This window comes from Sminthopsis crassicaudata, chromosome X, assembly GCF_048593235.1.
Source record: "Sminthopsis crassicaudata isolate SCR6 chromosome X, ASM4859323v1, whole genome shotgun sequence".
Lineage (NCBI taxonomy): Eukaryota > Metazoa > Chordata > Mammalia > Dasyuromorphia > Dasyuridae > Sminthopsis > Sminthopsis crassicaudata.
Window position 1 is genome coordinate 46,668,958 of NC_133623.1, and position 15,096 is coordinate 46,684,053.

General features: G+C 37.0%; 1 protein-coding gene across 27 annotated transcripts in view; it reads left to right on the plus strand.

Moving 5' to 3' along the window:
- The window catches only part of FRMD7 (FERM domain containing 7), a 77,412-nt gene that overhangs the window by 19,330 nt on the left and 42,986 nt on the right, over positions 1–15,096 (plus strand). For 11 of the 27 annotated variants that reach the window (XM_074277701.1, XM_074277700.1, XM_074277699.1 and 8 more), the window contains 2 exons: positions 3,524–5,266; positions 10,654–10,760. The exons of 10 other annotated variants lie outside the window; for them this stretch is intronic. The gene's annotated coding sequence lies outside the window, so the exon portion shown is untranslated. The remainder of the gene's footprint in view (positions 1–3,523; positions 5,267–10,653; positions 10,761–15,096) is intronic. 6 more of the 27 variants (XM_074277696.1, XM_074277705.1, XM_074277715.1 and 3 more) reach the window with 2 other exon arrangements.

The window sequence follows — 15,096 nt, forward strand, 5'->3', positions numbered from 1 at the left end:
TTGGAATGTCTGCAGACATTTTCCCTGGTATTCCCCCATGTCTGGAATGCCCTCCCTTCTCATTGCCACCTTCTGGCTTTGTTCAAGTCCCAGCCAAAATTTTGTGAATTTGTAGATTATTGTTTTTTGGCTTCCCCCATTAGATTGTGAGTCCTTTGTGCTTTCTTTTGTGTCCTGAGCACTTAGCACAATGTCCAGCATGGAGTAGATGCTTAGTGTTTGTCAACTAACAATTATAACTTCGGTGTATCATATATTTAGGACTTGCTAAACTGACATTATAACTGGCATGTTATACTAAAATAAAACAGAATATGTGGTCTTTAGGAAGCAAGGGAATTAGAGGATAATTATTTATCTCTCAAGTCTTGAATAGATTAGTACTGTGCTTAAATTTTCAAGAGAATTTTCCAAAGAATAATTTAAATTTTTTTTCTTGAAATTAAAAAGAATGTCAGTAGATTATTAGCACCCTTTTCAAATATCATTCTTTGCAAAATTATAATTCTTTTAATCAGTTCTGTTTCCCATTGTTCCCTAATACTATTAGGGCTTGAGTGCAGAGATTTTATTTGTGCAGATCTGGAAGGGTCAAATTAGAGACTGACTTGGGAGACTTCACTGAACTCCCTTTCCCCCTCTAAGGAATTTGTTGCTGCTGCTTTCTGCTGAGATTGGTAAGACTCCATTTGAGCCTCTGGCATTCCACCTAAAAGGATGATGAGTGTTTGTAATGGCTTCCTAACAAGCTCTGAAGACAGACAGCCGTCTTGGTGCCGGCTTTGATTTGACAGGTGCTGGAGCAGAGACCCCTAGAGTTAGCAAAACATGAGTTTGTTCTTGCAAGCTTTCTTCTCTTTCTTCCCCACCAGGTCTGTCTCTGACCTTAGTGCCTTTCTTTCTGTTTTCTTTAGCTTTTTTTTTTTTATTCTTAGGGTTAAATGTTTGTCATCTTCCCTCACTTAGCTGAAGTGAGAATTACTCTTAAAATCTTCACTTAGAAGAAAGTCTTAATCAGGCTTATTTAACATTTATCTCCCTCACAATTTTCTGTAACTCCATCTCTTGTATTATATCTTTGATGGAGCTTTTCTTTGCCTGTGACTAGTGTGAGAATCAACTTTCTCAGTAATCTATTCAGATATTGTAGGAAATTCCCCTAAATCTCCCTGCTGCAGTTTGCTATCCAAGGCCATTCTTTTGTTAGCCTTTTGTACTTCAAGGGTTCTTTATAGCCATTTAAAAATGTTTTAATTTTATAAAATCAAAACCGTCCAGCTTACCTTCTGGGATCCTTTGTAACCTTCATTTGGTCATGAACTCTTCCCCTTTCCATAGGTCTGAAAGATAATTCCTCTGTTCCTTTCACTTTATGATGGCTTCCTTTATGTCCAGTTCTTCTCATTTATAGCTCATTGTCTCTTCTTAAGGCTTCCATGCCCTTGCTCTCTCCTGTTTCTCTTCTTAACTGTCTGACCACTCCTCCACCTCCGTTAACCTTGCTGGATTTTTATCCATGTGAAATGTTCTAACTTTGGGTATCTTCCAAAGCTCTGTCCTCTCTCTTGGCTCTCTCTGTACTCATATTCTCAGATTACTTTACCTATCCTTAACCTCTCTGCTAAGCTCCATTCTCATATCTCCAACTGTCTCTTGGATATCTTGAACTGGATGTTTCATTGACATCTTAAACTATGTCTGAAACAGAACTCATTGTTCTCCACAAATCTTGCCCTCTTCCTGATTTCCCTGTTCCTGTTGAGAACATCATCATCTTCAAGTCATCCAGGCCTGTAGTTTGTATCTTCCTTGACACCTGACTATCTTTCATGTCTTCCTCATTCCTACCCCCTCACCACTGACCAACATATCCTCTTTGCTAAGACCTCAGTTCTTCTTTGGCAATATCATCTATGCCCCTGTTTCTCCTGTGACTTTTCCTGCCCTGTTGTGGAACCACATCAACTCATGTCTGGACTGTTCCAGTAGCCTGCTGGGATGTTTACCTGCAATTTGTTCCCTACTCTAGTCCATCTTCCAATGGATCCTTGGATGTTGCTGCAGTATGTCTTAGGTATTTCACTATACCATCTACAATTACTTTTGAATAATACTGTGAATGTTCAGTGTAGATAATGTACGCTGGTAAAGTTTTTCTTCTGTAGTGCTGCTGGGTGCTTCTCTGACATGTACTCTGTTCTATGCATAGGTGCAGTGTTCTGCTCTTCCATCACTGACTCTGGTGGGTGCTTCACCCCTGCAGCGAATCTTTGTGAGGAGTCTGAGAAGGCATATCAAGGCCTGACTGGCCCAGAGTTGTTTTCTTGTTAGCTTATTCCTTATACGTATGCCCCAGTATCTTTGTGCTTTAAGTTAGTGTCGAATCTCCTTCAACCCCCTGACTCCTCTCTGCCTCTTTGTGGGAGAGGATGACCCAGGATTGGGGGTGAAATGTTTTGTAATTATTGTCTTTGTTACGCCATTTTAGCAAATGCAGTTTCTAATTGATAATAGAATCTACTGACTGGAAAACAGACCAGATGATGGAGGAAGGAAAGTGTGAGCTATGGTAGGAGGCCTAGTTACCCCTAAGCACTGTGGAAGCCATTGCCTTTCTGGAATCATTATAGGAATTATCTTACGGGGCATGTTTCACATGGCAGGGTTTTATCCAAGATGCATTTCAATTCCCATCTCTTGCTTTTAAAGTCTCAAAAATTTTCCAGGAGACCTTCCACTTCTTAAATGATCTTAAAATGCCTTCTGACCTTGGAAAGAAGCCTAATATAAGCAACGCTGGAGCAGCAGCTTAATGCAGCTGCTTAAAAGGTAAAAAACATCACATCAAAAGATCTTTCTTAGAAGTGAAAATCTGTGCAGTGGATTAATATCAGGAGTAATTCAGACTAGGCATCCTGGTTTAAAAAAAAAAAACAAAAAAAAAAACAGGCTGGGGCAGCTAGGTGGCTCAGTGGATAAAGCACCAGCCCTGAAGTCAGGACAACCTGAGTTCAAATCTGGTCTCAGACACTTAACACTTCCTAGCTGTGTGACCCTGGGCAAGTCATTTAACTTCAGTTGCCTCAGCAAAAACAACAAACAAACAGGAGAAGCACCAGCACCAGGAATAGCAAGGCAATAGCATCAAGGCCAACATTTCTGATCATCCTGTCTTTTTTCACTGGTCAGGGTCATGTGTGGTATGGTAGCTAAGAGGTTCTAAGCCTCTTGTGTGCAACCTGTCTTGAATCTGAGTTCATATTGGGATTCATACTGTGCTATTACCCCCTTATTGTTCTCTGTTCCACCAGCAAAACTTTCTTTTCCCTGAAGATCTCATCAGAAGATGATGCTAAATCTTTGCTTCTTTAGAGAACTCTCTTGAGGCTTGCTTCTTTCAGGGATTTGGTGAACATTCATCTTAACACTCAGGGTGGCCATAGAATAGGCTAAAGGATTCCCTTTCTTCCAGCTAACTTCATAGTCCCCATAAAGATGTGGAAACAATTTCACTTTCCTGCAGTTCTTCCTTATGATTCTGCAAGCCTCTGCTACAAAGGAGTTCTAACCACACTGGGAAACAGAAGGGAGGCCTAAACCCAAATCCCTGGTTTATAGAATTTTGTCAGGAGACAAATCCTGGAGACTTGGGCATCTTTGTAGGTGATGGAACAATGAAGGGCATTTTGTCTAAAAGTCTTCTCAGGTAAGTTTTCCTAGAGGCTGAATTTAAAACAAAACAAAATAAAAACTGTTAGAGTGTGGAACCCTTCCCCCCCTCCATTTGGTGTTGTTGAATTGCTTCTGTTGTGTCTGACTCTTTGTGACCCCATTATGATTTTGGTAATGCTAATTCCTCAGACTAATAGGAAGAACGGTCAACCCTAATAATCCAGGTTCTGTTTACAGAGCTGTTATTACGAGGCTATTCCAGTGTTCAATAACTCTACCAGTTTTTTGAGGAGGTTTCTGGCAATAGAAAACCTCTGGGTGACAGCAGATCTAATCTTGTGGTAAAGCGGTGGGGGAGCAGGGAAGAGGGCCCATAAGGAAAGGAGGAAGGTTATGTTTTTCAAAACCTTGGTTAGTGCCTGCCATGGAGTAGACTTAACTGGCACTGTAGTGCCATATCCTGAATATCAATTACACTAAGGAGAAACTTCCATTTTCCCAACCAAGAACCTCATGGAATCATATCAGTCTTTCAAAGGTGGATGCTCTGATGCTAGGAGAATCATTGAATAGAATTAGATTGACTCATCCTTAGTTTAGGAGATCATATCCTCCTGTGCTCACCACAACATGACATAACTACCAGGACCAAAATGATGATGGACGCCATCCAGACACATTACAAGTGCTTAATAAACTTTTTTTTTCTTTTTTTTTTGTCTGCCTGCTCAGTCTCCATTCTGTCATTGATATTAATATTGGCCCAAAATGTATAATGTGCAACACTTGTTGACCTCCCACTTTCATTAAGGGGTGGGTGGGAATGTCCTCTTTTATCTTTTTTTTGAGCTGTGTTAGCATCTTTATAATTATGTAATATGCACTTTTGATTTTCCTATATATAGTTCTTTCCATTTACATTGTAGTTGTATATATTTTTTTCATAGTCTGCTTACTTTCCATCATTTTGTTGTATAGATCTTTTTGTGCTTCTCTGTATTCATCACAACCATGGTGTGGTGGGAAAGGCTAAATGGTTTGCCTTTTTTGTTGTTGAATATTTAACCAGTTTATTTATTTATTTAATATTTCATGGGTTTTGTTTTTTAATTTTTTTATTATGGCTTTTTATTTACAAGATATATACATGGGTAATTTTTCAGCATTGACAGTTGCAAAACCTTCTGTTCCAACTTTTCACCTCCTTTCCCCCATTGTCTCCCTCAGACGGCAGGTAGACCAATACATGTTAAATATGTTAAAGTATATGTTAAATACAATATATGTTTACATATCTATACAGTTATTTTGCTGCACAAGAAGAATCGAACTTTGAAATAAGGTAAAATTAACCTGAGAAGGAAATCAAAAATGCAAGCTGACAAAAACAGAGGGAATGGAAAGGTGGTTCACACTCATTTCCCAGAGTTCTTTCACTGGGTGTAGCTGGTTCTATTCATTATTGAACAAATGGAACTTACTTGGTTCATCTCATTGTTGAAGAGAGTCATGTTCATCAGAACTGATCATCAGAGTATTGTTGTTGAAGTATATAATCTCCTGGTCCTACGCGCTTCACTCAGCATCAGTTCATGTAAGTCTCTCTAGGTCTTTCTGAAATCCTCCTGCCTGTCATTTCTTATAGAATAATAATAATCCATAACATTCATATGCCACAATTTATTCAGCCATTCTCCAATTGATGGACATCCATTCAATTTCCAGTTTCTAGCCACTACAAAAAGGGCTGCCAGAAACATTTTTGCACATGTGGGTCCCTTTCCCTCCTTTGAGATCTATCTCTTTGGTATATAAGCCCAGTAGTAACACTTCTGGATCACAGTTTGACAACTTTTTGAGCATAGTTCCAAATAACTCCAGAATGGCTGGATGTATTCACAATTCCATCAACATGTATCAATGTCCCAGTTTTCCCACATCCCCTCCAACATTCAGCATTATCTTTTTCTGTCATTCTAGCCAATTTGGCAGGTATGTATTGGTATCTCAGAATTGTCTTAATTTGCATTTCTCTGATTAATAATGACTTGGAGCAGCTTTTCATATGGCAAGAAATAGTTTCGATTTCTTCATCTGAAAATTGTTCATATCATTTGACCATTTATCAATTGGAGAATCGTTTGATTTCTTATAGAGTCAATTCTCTATATATTTTGGAAATGAGGCCTTTATCAGAATCTTTGACTGTAAAAATGTTTTCCCAGTTTGTCTCCCTTCTAATCTTGTCTGCATTAGTTTTGTTTGTACAAAAGCTTTTTAATTCAATATAATCAAAATTTTCTATTTTGTGATCAATAGTGGTCTCTACTTCTTCTTTGGTCATAAATTCCTTTTTTCTCCACAAGTCTGAGAGGTAAACTATGCTAGGTTCTTATAATTTATTTATAATCTCATTCTTTATGCCTAGATCATGAACCCATTTTGACCTTATCTTGTTAAGAGTGTTAAAGAGTGGGTCAATGCCTAGTTTCTGCCATACTAATTTCCAATTTTTCCAGCAGTTTTTGTCAAACAGTGGATTCTTATCCTAAAAGCTGGGGTCTTTGCGTTTGTCAAACACTAGATTATTAAAGTTATTGACTATTTTATCCTGTAAACCTAACCTATTCCACTGACCAACTAATCTATTTCTTAGCCAATACCAAATGGTTTTGGTGACTGCTGCTTTATAATATAGTTTTAGATCAGGTACAGCTAGGCCACTTTCATTTGATTTTTCTTTCATTAGTTCCCTTGAAAGTCTTTTCCTTTTGTTCTTCCAGATGAATTTTGTTATTTTTTCTAGGTCATTAAAATAGGTTTTTGGGAGTCTGATTGGTATAGCACTAAATAAATAGGTTAGTTTAGGTAGTGTTTTCATCTTTATATTTGCTCAACCTATCCAAGAGCACTTAATATTTTTCCAATTAGTTAGATCTGACTTTATTTGTGTGGAAAATGTTTTGTAGTTTTGCTCATAGTTCCTGACTTTCTCTTGGCAGATAAATTCCCAAATATTTTATACTATCAGCAGTTACTTTAAATGGAATTTCTCTTTGTATCTCTGTAGGATTTTGTTAGTGATATATAAGAATGCTGATAATTTATGTGGGTTTGTTTTGTATCCTGCAACTTGGCTCAAGTTGTGGATTACTTTTAATAGCTTTTTAGTAGAATCTCTGGAGTTCTCTAAGTATACCATCATATCATCTGCAAAGAGTGATAATTTGGTTTCCTTATTACCTACTCTAATTCCTTTAATCTCTTACTTAATTCTTATTGATGGATCTAGCATTTCTAATACAATATTGAATAGTAATGGTGATAGTGGGCAATCTTGTTTAACTCCTGATCTTATTGGGAATAATTATAATTTATCACCATTACATATGATGCTTATTAATGGTTTTAAATAGATGCTACTGACTATTTTAAGGAAAAGTCCATTTATTCCTATACTCAAGTGTTTTTAATAGGAGTGGGCATTGGATTCTATCAAATGCTTTTTCTGCATCTATTGAGATGATCATATGGTTTTTATTAATTTGATTATTAATATGGTCAATTATACTAATAGTTTTCCTACTATTAAACCAGCCCTGCATTCCTGGTACAAATCCTACTTGCTCAGGTGTACTATCCTGGGAATGATTTTCTGTTATCTTTTTGCCAATATTTAAGATTTCAGCATCAATATTCATTTGGGAGATTGGCCTATAATTTTCTTTCTCTGTTTTCAATCTACCTGGTTTAGGTATCAGTACCTAATATGTCTGTGCCATAAAAGGAATTTGGTAGGAGTCCTTCATTCCCTATTTTTTCAAATAGTTTATATAACATTGGAGTTAATTGTTTTTTAAATGTTTGGTAGAATTCACATGTAAATCCATCTGGTCCCGGGGATTTTTCAACTCTTGGGGAGTTGATTAATAGCTTGTTCTATTTCTTTTTCTGAAATGGGACTTTTAAAGCAATTGACTTCCTCCTCTGTTAATCTGGGAAGCCTATATTTTTGAAGGTAGTCATCCATTTCACTTAGGTTTTCAAATTTATTGGCATAAAATTGGGCAAAGCATCTCCTAATTACTGCTCTAATTTCCTATTCATTGGTGGAAAGTTCTCCCTTTTCATTTTTAAGATAAACAATTTGATTTTCCTCTTTCCTTTTTCTAATCAGATTTACCAAAGGTCTATCTATTTTGTTGGTTTTTTCATAAAACCAACTCTTAGTTGTATTTATTCAATAGTTTTTTACTTTCAATTTTATCAATTTCTCCTTTTAATTTTAGAATTTCAGGTTTAGCATTTGATTGGGTTTTTAAAAATTTGCTCTTTTTCTAGTTTTTTAAGTTGCAAGCCCAATTCATTGATCTTCTCTTTCTCTATTTTTTTCAAGTAAGTCTCTAAAGATATAAAATTTCTCCATATTACCGCTTTAGCTGCATCCTACAAATTTTGGTATGATGTCTCATTGTTGTCATTTTCTTGAGTGAAATTATTAATTGTGTCTATAATTTGCTGTTTCACCCAATCATTCTTTGAGATGAGATCATTTAGTTTCCAATTATTTTTTGGGCTATTTACCACCAGCTTTTTGTTGAATGTAGTTTTTATTGCATCATGATCTGAAAAGAATGCATTTACTATTTCTGCTTTTCTGCATTTAATTTTGAGGTCTTTATGTCCTAATATATGGTTGATTTTTGTATAGGTTCCAGGAACTGCTGAGAAGAAAGTATACTCCTTTCTGTCTCCATTCAGTTTTCTCCAAAGATCTATCATACCTAATATACTATTTACCTCTTTAACTTCTTTCTTATTTGTTTTGTGGTTTGATTTGTCTAATTCTGAGATTGCAAGGTTGCCATCTCCCACTGTTATAGTTTTGCTATCTATTTTTTCTTGCAACTCTCTTAACTTAAGAAAGTTAGATGCTGTACCACTTGGTGCATATGTTTAGTATTGATATTGCTTCATTGTCTATGCTACCTTTTAGCAAGATTTAGTTTCCTTTCTTATGTCTTTTAATTAGATCAATTTTTGCTTTTGTTTGATCTGAGAAAAAGATGGCTACCCCTGCTTTTTTTTACTTCACCTGAAGCATAGTAGATTCTGCTCTAGCCTTTTACTGTCCTCTGTATGTATCACCCTGCTTTAAATGTGTTTCCTGTAAACAACATAATGTAGGGTTCTGGCTTTTGATCCAGTCTGCTATAGGCCTCTGCTTTATGGGAGAGTTAATCCCATTCACATTTATGGTTAAAACTACTAATTCTGTATTTCCTGCCATCTTATTATCCCCAGATTATGCTTTTCTTTTTCTTTCCCCCCTTCCCCTTCTTCCCCAGTATTAAACTTATGGGTACCGCTTGCCTCACACAGCTCTCCCTCCTTAGAATCCCTCCTACCACCTTTGAGTCCCTTCCCCTTTCTTATATGTTTCCCTTATCTTTTCCTTTTCCCATTTTCTCTCCCACTTTTTAATGAGGTGAGAGAAGTTTCTCTGTAAACCAACTATGTCTAATATTGTCTCTTTGAGCCAAATCTGATGAGAGTAAGTTTCACACAATGCTCCTCCCCCTCCCTAAATTCCCTCAGATATGATAGGTTTCCGTTGCCTCTTCATGGGATGTATTTTCCTTCTTTTTATCTCCCCTTTTCCCTTTTTCTGATACTATCCCCTTTCCATTTCTACTTTTTTTGTATTATAACAGTAAAATCAAATTATACATGTGCTCTTTATGTATGCCCATAACAGAAATACAGTTCTCAAGAGTTCTTTTTATCTTTTATGCTTCTCTTGAGTCGTATATTTGGAGGCCAGTTTTTTTTTTTGTTCAGCTCTGGTTTTTTCATTAGGAATAAATGGAATTCACCTGTTTCATTGAATGTCCATCTTCTTCCCTGGAAGAAAATGTTCAGCTTAGCTGGGTAGTTAATTCTTGGGTGCATTCCAAATTCTTTTGTCTTTCAGAATATCAGATTCCAGGCCCTTCGATCCTTTAATGTGGAAGCAGCTAGATCCTGAGTGATCCTTATTGTGGCTCCTTGGTATTTGAATTGTTTTTTCCTGACTGCTTGTAATATTCCAATTTGCTCTCCAGAATGGTTGAATTATTCTGCCAAGAGTATGTTGGTGCCTCAGTTTTCCCATATCCTCTTCAACATTCATCATTTTCTTTTTCTGTCGTGTTAGCCAATCTGATACTTGTGAAGTAGTACCTCAAGTTTTTTTTTTTTTTTTTAATTTGCATTTTTCTAATACTGATTTAAAGCATTTTTTTATGACTGTAGAGAGCTTTGATTTCTTTGTTTGAAAACTGTCAATTCATATATACTTTGACCATTTTTCATTTGGTGAAGTGACAGTCATCATTTCTTAAAACACAGTAATAATGTCATTGCATTCACATACCACAGTTTGTTTAGCCATTCTCCCATCAGTGGGCATCTCCTTTTGTTTCCAGTTCTTTGCTATCATAAAAAAGTAGTGCTGGAGTGTGAGAGAACTTTCTTGTGAATAAAGACATATAAGTCCTTATTTTCCTTTGGGAGAGTTATTATAAGCACTACTTGTTTTTGTCTGGGTAAAGGGTCTGGACATTTCAGTAATTTTATTGCATACTTTTAAACCATTTTTTAAAATGCTTTTTTTCTATTCACAGTTCCACTAATAATGTACCTGTGTCCCTATCTTCCCGCAACCCTTCCAGTGTTGATTGACATTTTTTATCTTCTTTTCCAGTTTGTAGGGTATGAAATGTAGCTTCAGGGTTATATTGGTTTGTATATCTCATGTTACTGGTGATTTGTCTTGTTGTTGATAGTTTGCAGCTCTTTTGAGAACTATGTGATTATCCCTTAAGTTTTGGGAAATGGTTATTGGTCTTATATATGTTAATTGTTTATCTTGGATGCCAAGCCTTTTTCAGAAAAATTTGATAAAATTTTTTTCCTTAATCATTTCCCTTCTTATTCTAGGTCACTTTGCTGTCTGCTTCGGTTTCCTCATCTGTAAAATGGGGATAATAACAGTATCTACCCATCAGAATCGAGTGTGATGATGCTTAGCAGTTTCTGGCACATAAGTAGGTGTCATGTAAATAATTATTCCCTTCTCTTCCCCTTCATCGTATCCATTCCCACAGTATATTTACATTGATTACAGGAAAGCAGCTTGATGGTACAGCAGATAGTCAGGCTTTGGAGTCAGGGAGACATGACTTCAAATCCTTTCTGTTAGTTGTGTGAAACCTGAGCAAGTCACTTAAGTTCTTTAATTATTTGTAAAAGGGGCCTAAAAGCATCAACCTAAAAAGATGTTAGAATCAAATGACATAATATATGTTAGGTGGCTTTGCAAATCTAAAGTACTATGTAAGTTCTAGCTATTATTATTAGCCACCTCAGCTGTTTCCTAGACTTTTTTTTAACCCATCTTTTCTTGAGCAGTGATACTGCTCCCTTCAGTAACCCTGTTTCCAAAATTCTCAGTAGAAACTAGGGTTCCCTAATGGACTCATCAAGAGTCTTCAGTATAATACTTTATTGCCAGTGTATCTAATAGCCTCTTATGTATTTGATGGTTTCTCTCTTGACTCCCTGTCTCCTTCCAAGTTATTGTCACTTGGGCAGTGATCATCACCATTGGTCTTGCAGTTGGAATAGTTTGAGCTTCAGGGGAAACTTGACTCTTTCTTTAGAATAGGAACTCTTAGTGTGGAGGTCTGTGAACTTGTTTTTTGGTTTTTTTTTTGTTTTTTATTTTCATTTTTTATATTTCAATCTTTGTATTTCTACATGATTGATTTTCCTTGAAATCCTGTATATTTTAGGCATTTAAAAACAGTCTGAGAAAATCTCCATAGTTCTTACCATCCTGCCAAGAATAGTCCATGACACAAAGGAAGTTAAGAATCCTTGGTCTGAGTCCTTAAGTCTGCCATAAAAAGACTTGAGTAATTTTGTAATGATCAGGTTGGGTGGGGACTTTGAGGAATGTCCTAAGTTTAGGCTAAATAAAAGCATCATGATATCAGATAGCGTGATATTTTACTGAAATAGACTGGTGATCTTTCTTGAAACTGTTCATCTAAAAAGATGATACCCATCATCCCTTGAGCACCTATGTATGAGAGACCATATTTTCCTAGAAAGCCTCTGGGGCCATCCTGGTCTCTTATTTGCTTTTCATGAATTGCTCTGTCCTGATCTGTATGTAGGTGTGGTAGTGAGACTCATAGCTAAAGCGTGTTCTATTTATGTCGGCTCCACCCAGAATGTGAAATCTAGTTGCCTCTGACAGGCTTGTCAGAGGTAGAGGAGGTGGGGTGAGGTGTTATAAGTTTACCAGACCCGTCACTTTAGAAATTTTACCTTGCTGACCCCACTAGGAAACTACCTAAAGATGGAATTCATTTTTATTGGGCCAAGTATACAAAACTCATCTTAGCCACTAAAAAGGGACAAAGGATAACTATCTGGGGCCTCTAATTGATTTAACTGACTTTCCCAAAGGGGATGTGTGAAGTCTGACAAACTGATGACATTGCAGCTGGGATTACACATTGCTTCCATTAGCTCACACCCTCAACAACCATTGTTCCAATGGTTTAAGTTGCTGTTTAAACTTCTCTAGATTCCCAGGTTTCTTGCATGGGTGAAAGCCACCTACTGCCCGATTCCTTTGTAGAGGAAATCCCACTCCAGGGTGGTGTAATAGGATAAGCTTGACTTTCTCACTGTGTACCACAGTTTCAAATTCTCAACCACACTCAGGCTTTGGTTTTCATCCCCAATAATAGACCTACCATCAGCAAGATGTAACATATTTTCTAGAGGGACCTCTGTGAGTCAGAAGTCTTAATTCTCACCAGTAACCTATCAATCCCATTCCTTCCCCTACATAAACATTGTGCTTTCACCTGAGTTGTTGCCAATGCCATTTACTGCCTTTCTGCCTTCAAGGCATGAGGCTTACAAACCAAAAGTGTATCTATCTCTTATTACTGAATATGCAGACATTTTGTTTTCATTTCTTTTATTTTGTTGATCCAGCTTTTCTAAGAGTATTAGTAAGAGTCAGGGCATGTTAGATTTCAAAATATTTTTACTCTCCCTGTCAAACTTGAGCAATTTGAGCTAATATTTACGGGATCAGTGGGAGCCACCTTATTCTATTAAGGCTTCCCATGTAGGCCTAATAGTGCTGTAGATGTAAAATACCAGTCATGTGTCCATCTAAGACTATATTTTTGCCAGCATGGCCCTTTCCCCACTTCCACCATGAAAACCACAAAATCATTACCATTTAATCCTACTAAATATTATTGTGGGCCAAAGAGTGATGGGGCCAGTTCAGTGAATCAGCCTTGAGGATGGATAAAATACAATAAAAGTAACTCTAATAAAAAGGATACACTTAAATAAAAATACTCCCCATGCCACTTTTGCATTCACTAGGGCAGGAGGTCAGAAGAATGTCTAGCAGGTCAGTAGGAACTCTACCAAACCTTTGGAGATCTGACCCTAAATAAACTGGGGTTTTTATACCTTAGAATTCTCCATATCAAACAAGACACAAGAATGGCTCCCTTGAAGGGAAACTGTCATAATTCACATAAATACTGTTTATATTACATAAAATATATGTAACGTGTCTTTGTGTGTGTAGTGTAAAGACTACAGTGTCCAATTTTTTCACCATTCTAGTTAATTTTCCTGAGTATCCTGTGGCTTGTATTATTCCTAAACTTGTGGCCATAACTGATCAGAACATTCTAGTCACTGGTCACTTGAATGAGAAAAATGTGGACTTTTTTATGAATGTCTTATTCAGAAATCAGCATTTGAAGTAGGGATTAAAGCAGAGGGGAGATAGGCTTATTCAAATTTATTTTTCCAATTATATGTAAAAACAATTTATTTATATTCATTTTAAAAATTTGAGTTCTAAACTACCTACTCCCCTCATAGAGAAAGCAAAATATGCTTGTTTAGTCCTAGTTCCTTGAGAAATAGAGCTTGATTTGGACTTCAGACATTAGACCTAAGTTTTGATTTTAACTGTTAGTAGCCAGCCATGACGTTTGGATGCTGTTCTTGGAGACCAGATAGCTTGGATTCAAATGCTGCTTTGAATGATGTGTGACACTGGCAAGTTATTTTAATTCTCAATCTCGGTTTCTTCATCTTTGAAATGGGAAGAATCATACCTACCTCACAGTTGTCTTAAAGGTCAAATGAGACACAGTGCATATATATATATATATATATATATATCCAGTGCGTTGTAAGTTTTAGAAGGTTTATATTGCTGTCCTCTGTTTTTTATTCCCATCCAGCCTTCCGTATCCTTGCCACCAGTCCTGGAGCAGGACCAAGATCAAGGCCCAAATACAGGCTTCTTGTCACCAAGTCCTGCCCAAGCCAGAGACCTGATATCACTTCACACACCCCATCCCTTCTCACCTCTCTCCCCCCCCCCCCCAATCAGTTCCACATTGGAGCTGACCTTGAGGCAGAATTTGAGGGTGAATAAATCAACTAAACCTCACTTGACCATAAATATCATCCAGCCTTAGGTCTTTTGCCATCTGGCCTATTCCCTCTCAGCTGTCATTGTTCCTAGGATACTGTTCCTTAACTTATAGACTGTATTCTAGTCAGATTCTTTCTATCTTTGTCCTAGCCTTCCATTGTATTTTAAGGGTAACAAATGACTTCATATTAGACATTTTCCCTCACACTTTGTCCAAGTTCTTTCAGGCACAAAATCCTGGCTTCCTCTAGAAGACACTGTGTCTATGGCCACTGCCTCCTTCAGTGCCTCAGGCTAGGCCAGAGAAAGCAGTAGGCATGATTTTGTTCCTTACTCTGTGCAGACAGATCATCTGATTTAGAGCTCAATTGCTGTAATCTATTGACCCTAGTTATCTTCTTTCTTAAGTTTGATATCTAAGTTGTGGACCACCCTCTGTCCTTACTTTGGGGAACTTCTGCTTACATGCTGTTTATCTCTTTAAATGCCCTTGCTTCTTGATTTATTATCAATCGCCTTTATTTCCCACATCTATGCTTTCATTCCATCTCATTGATCTTGTCGTCACTCACAAGTAAGTGTACCATATCCTTAAACCAAAACTCTGAAATTCCTCTCTTGGGCCATAATCTTCTCATGTCCATCTCTTAACTGTTATCCTTGTGGGACTTATTTTCCCTTTTTAATATAGCTTTGCATCACTTCACCCCTTCCTACTTTACCAGGCTATTCCCTTTTACTCTGGTCTTTCTTCCCCTTCAGACTCTTTAACGGAGTTGTTCAGCTTTACAATATCTTGTCAGATTAGTATCTTCCCTTTGTCACAGTAACATGAGGAGGAAGGCTTGGACAAGTGTCAAATACTACAGAGAAGTCTAAAAAAG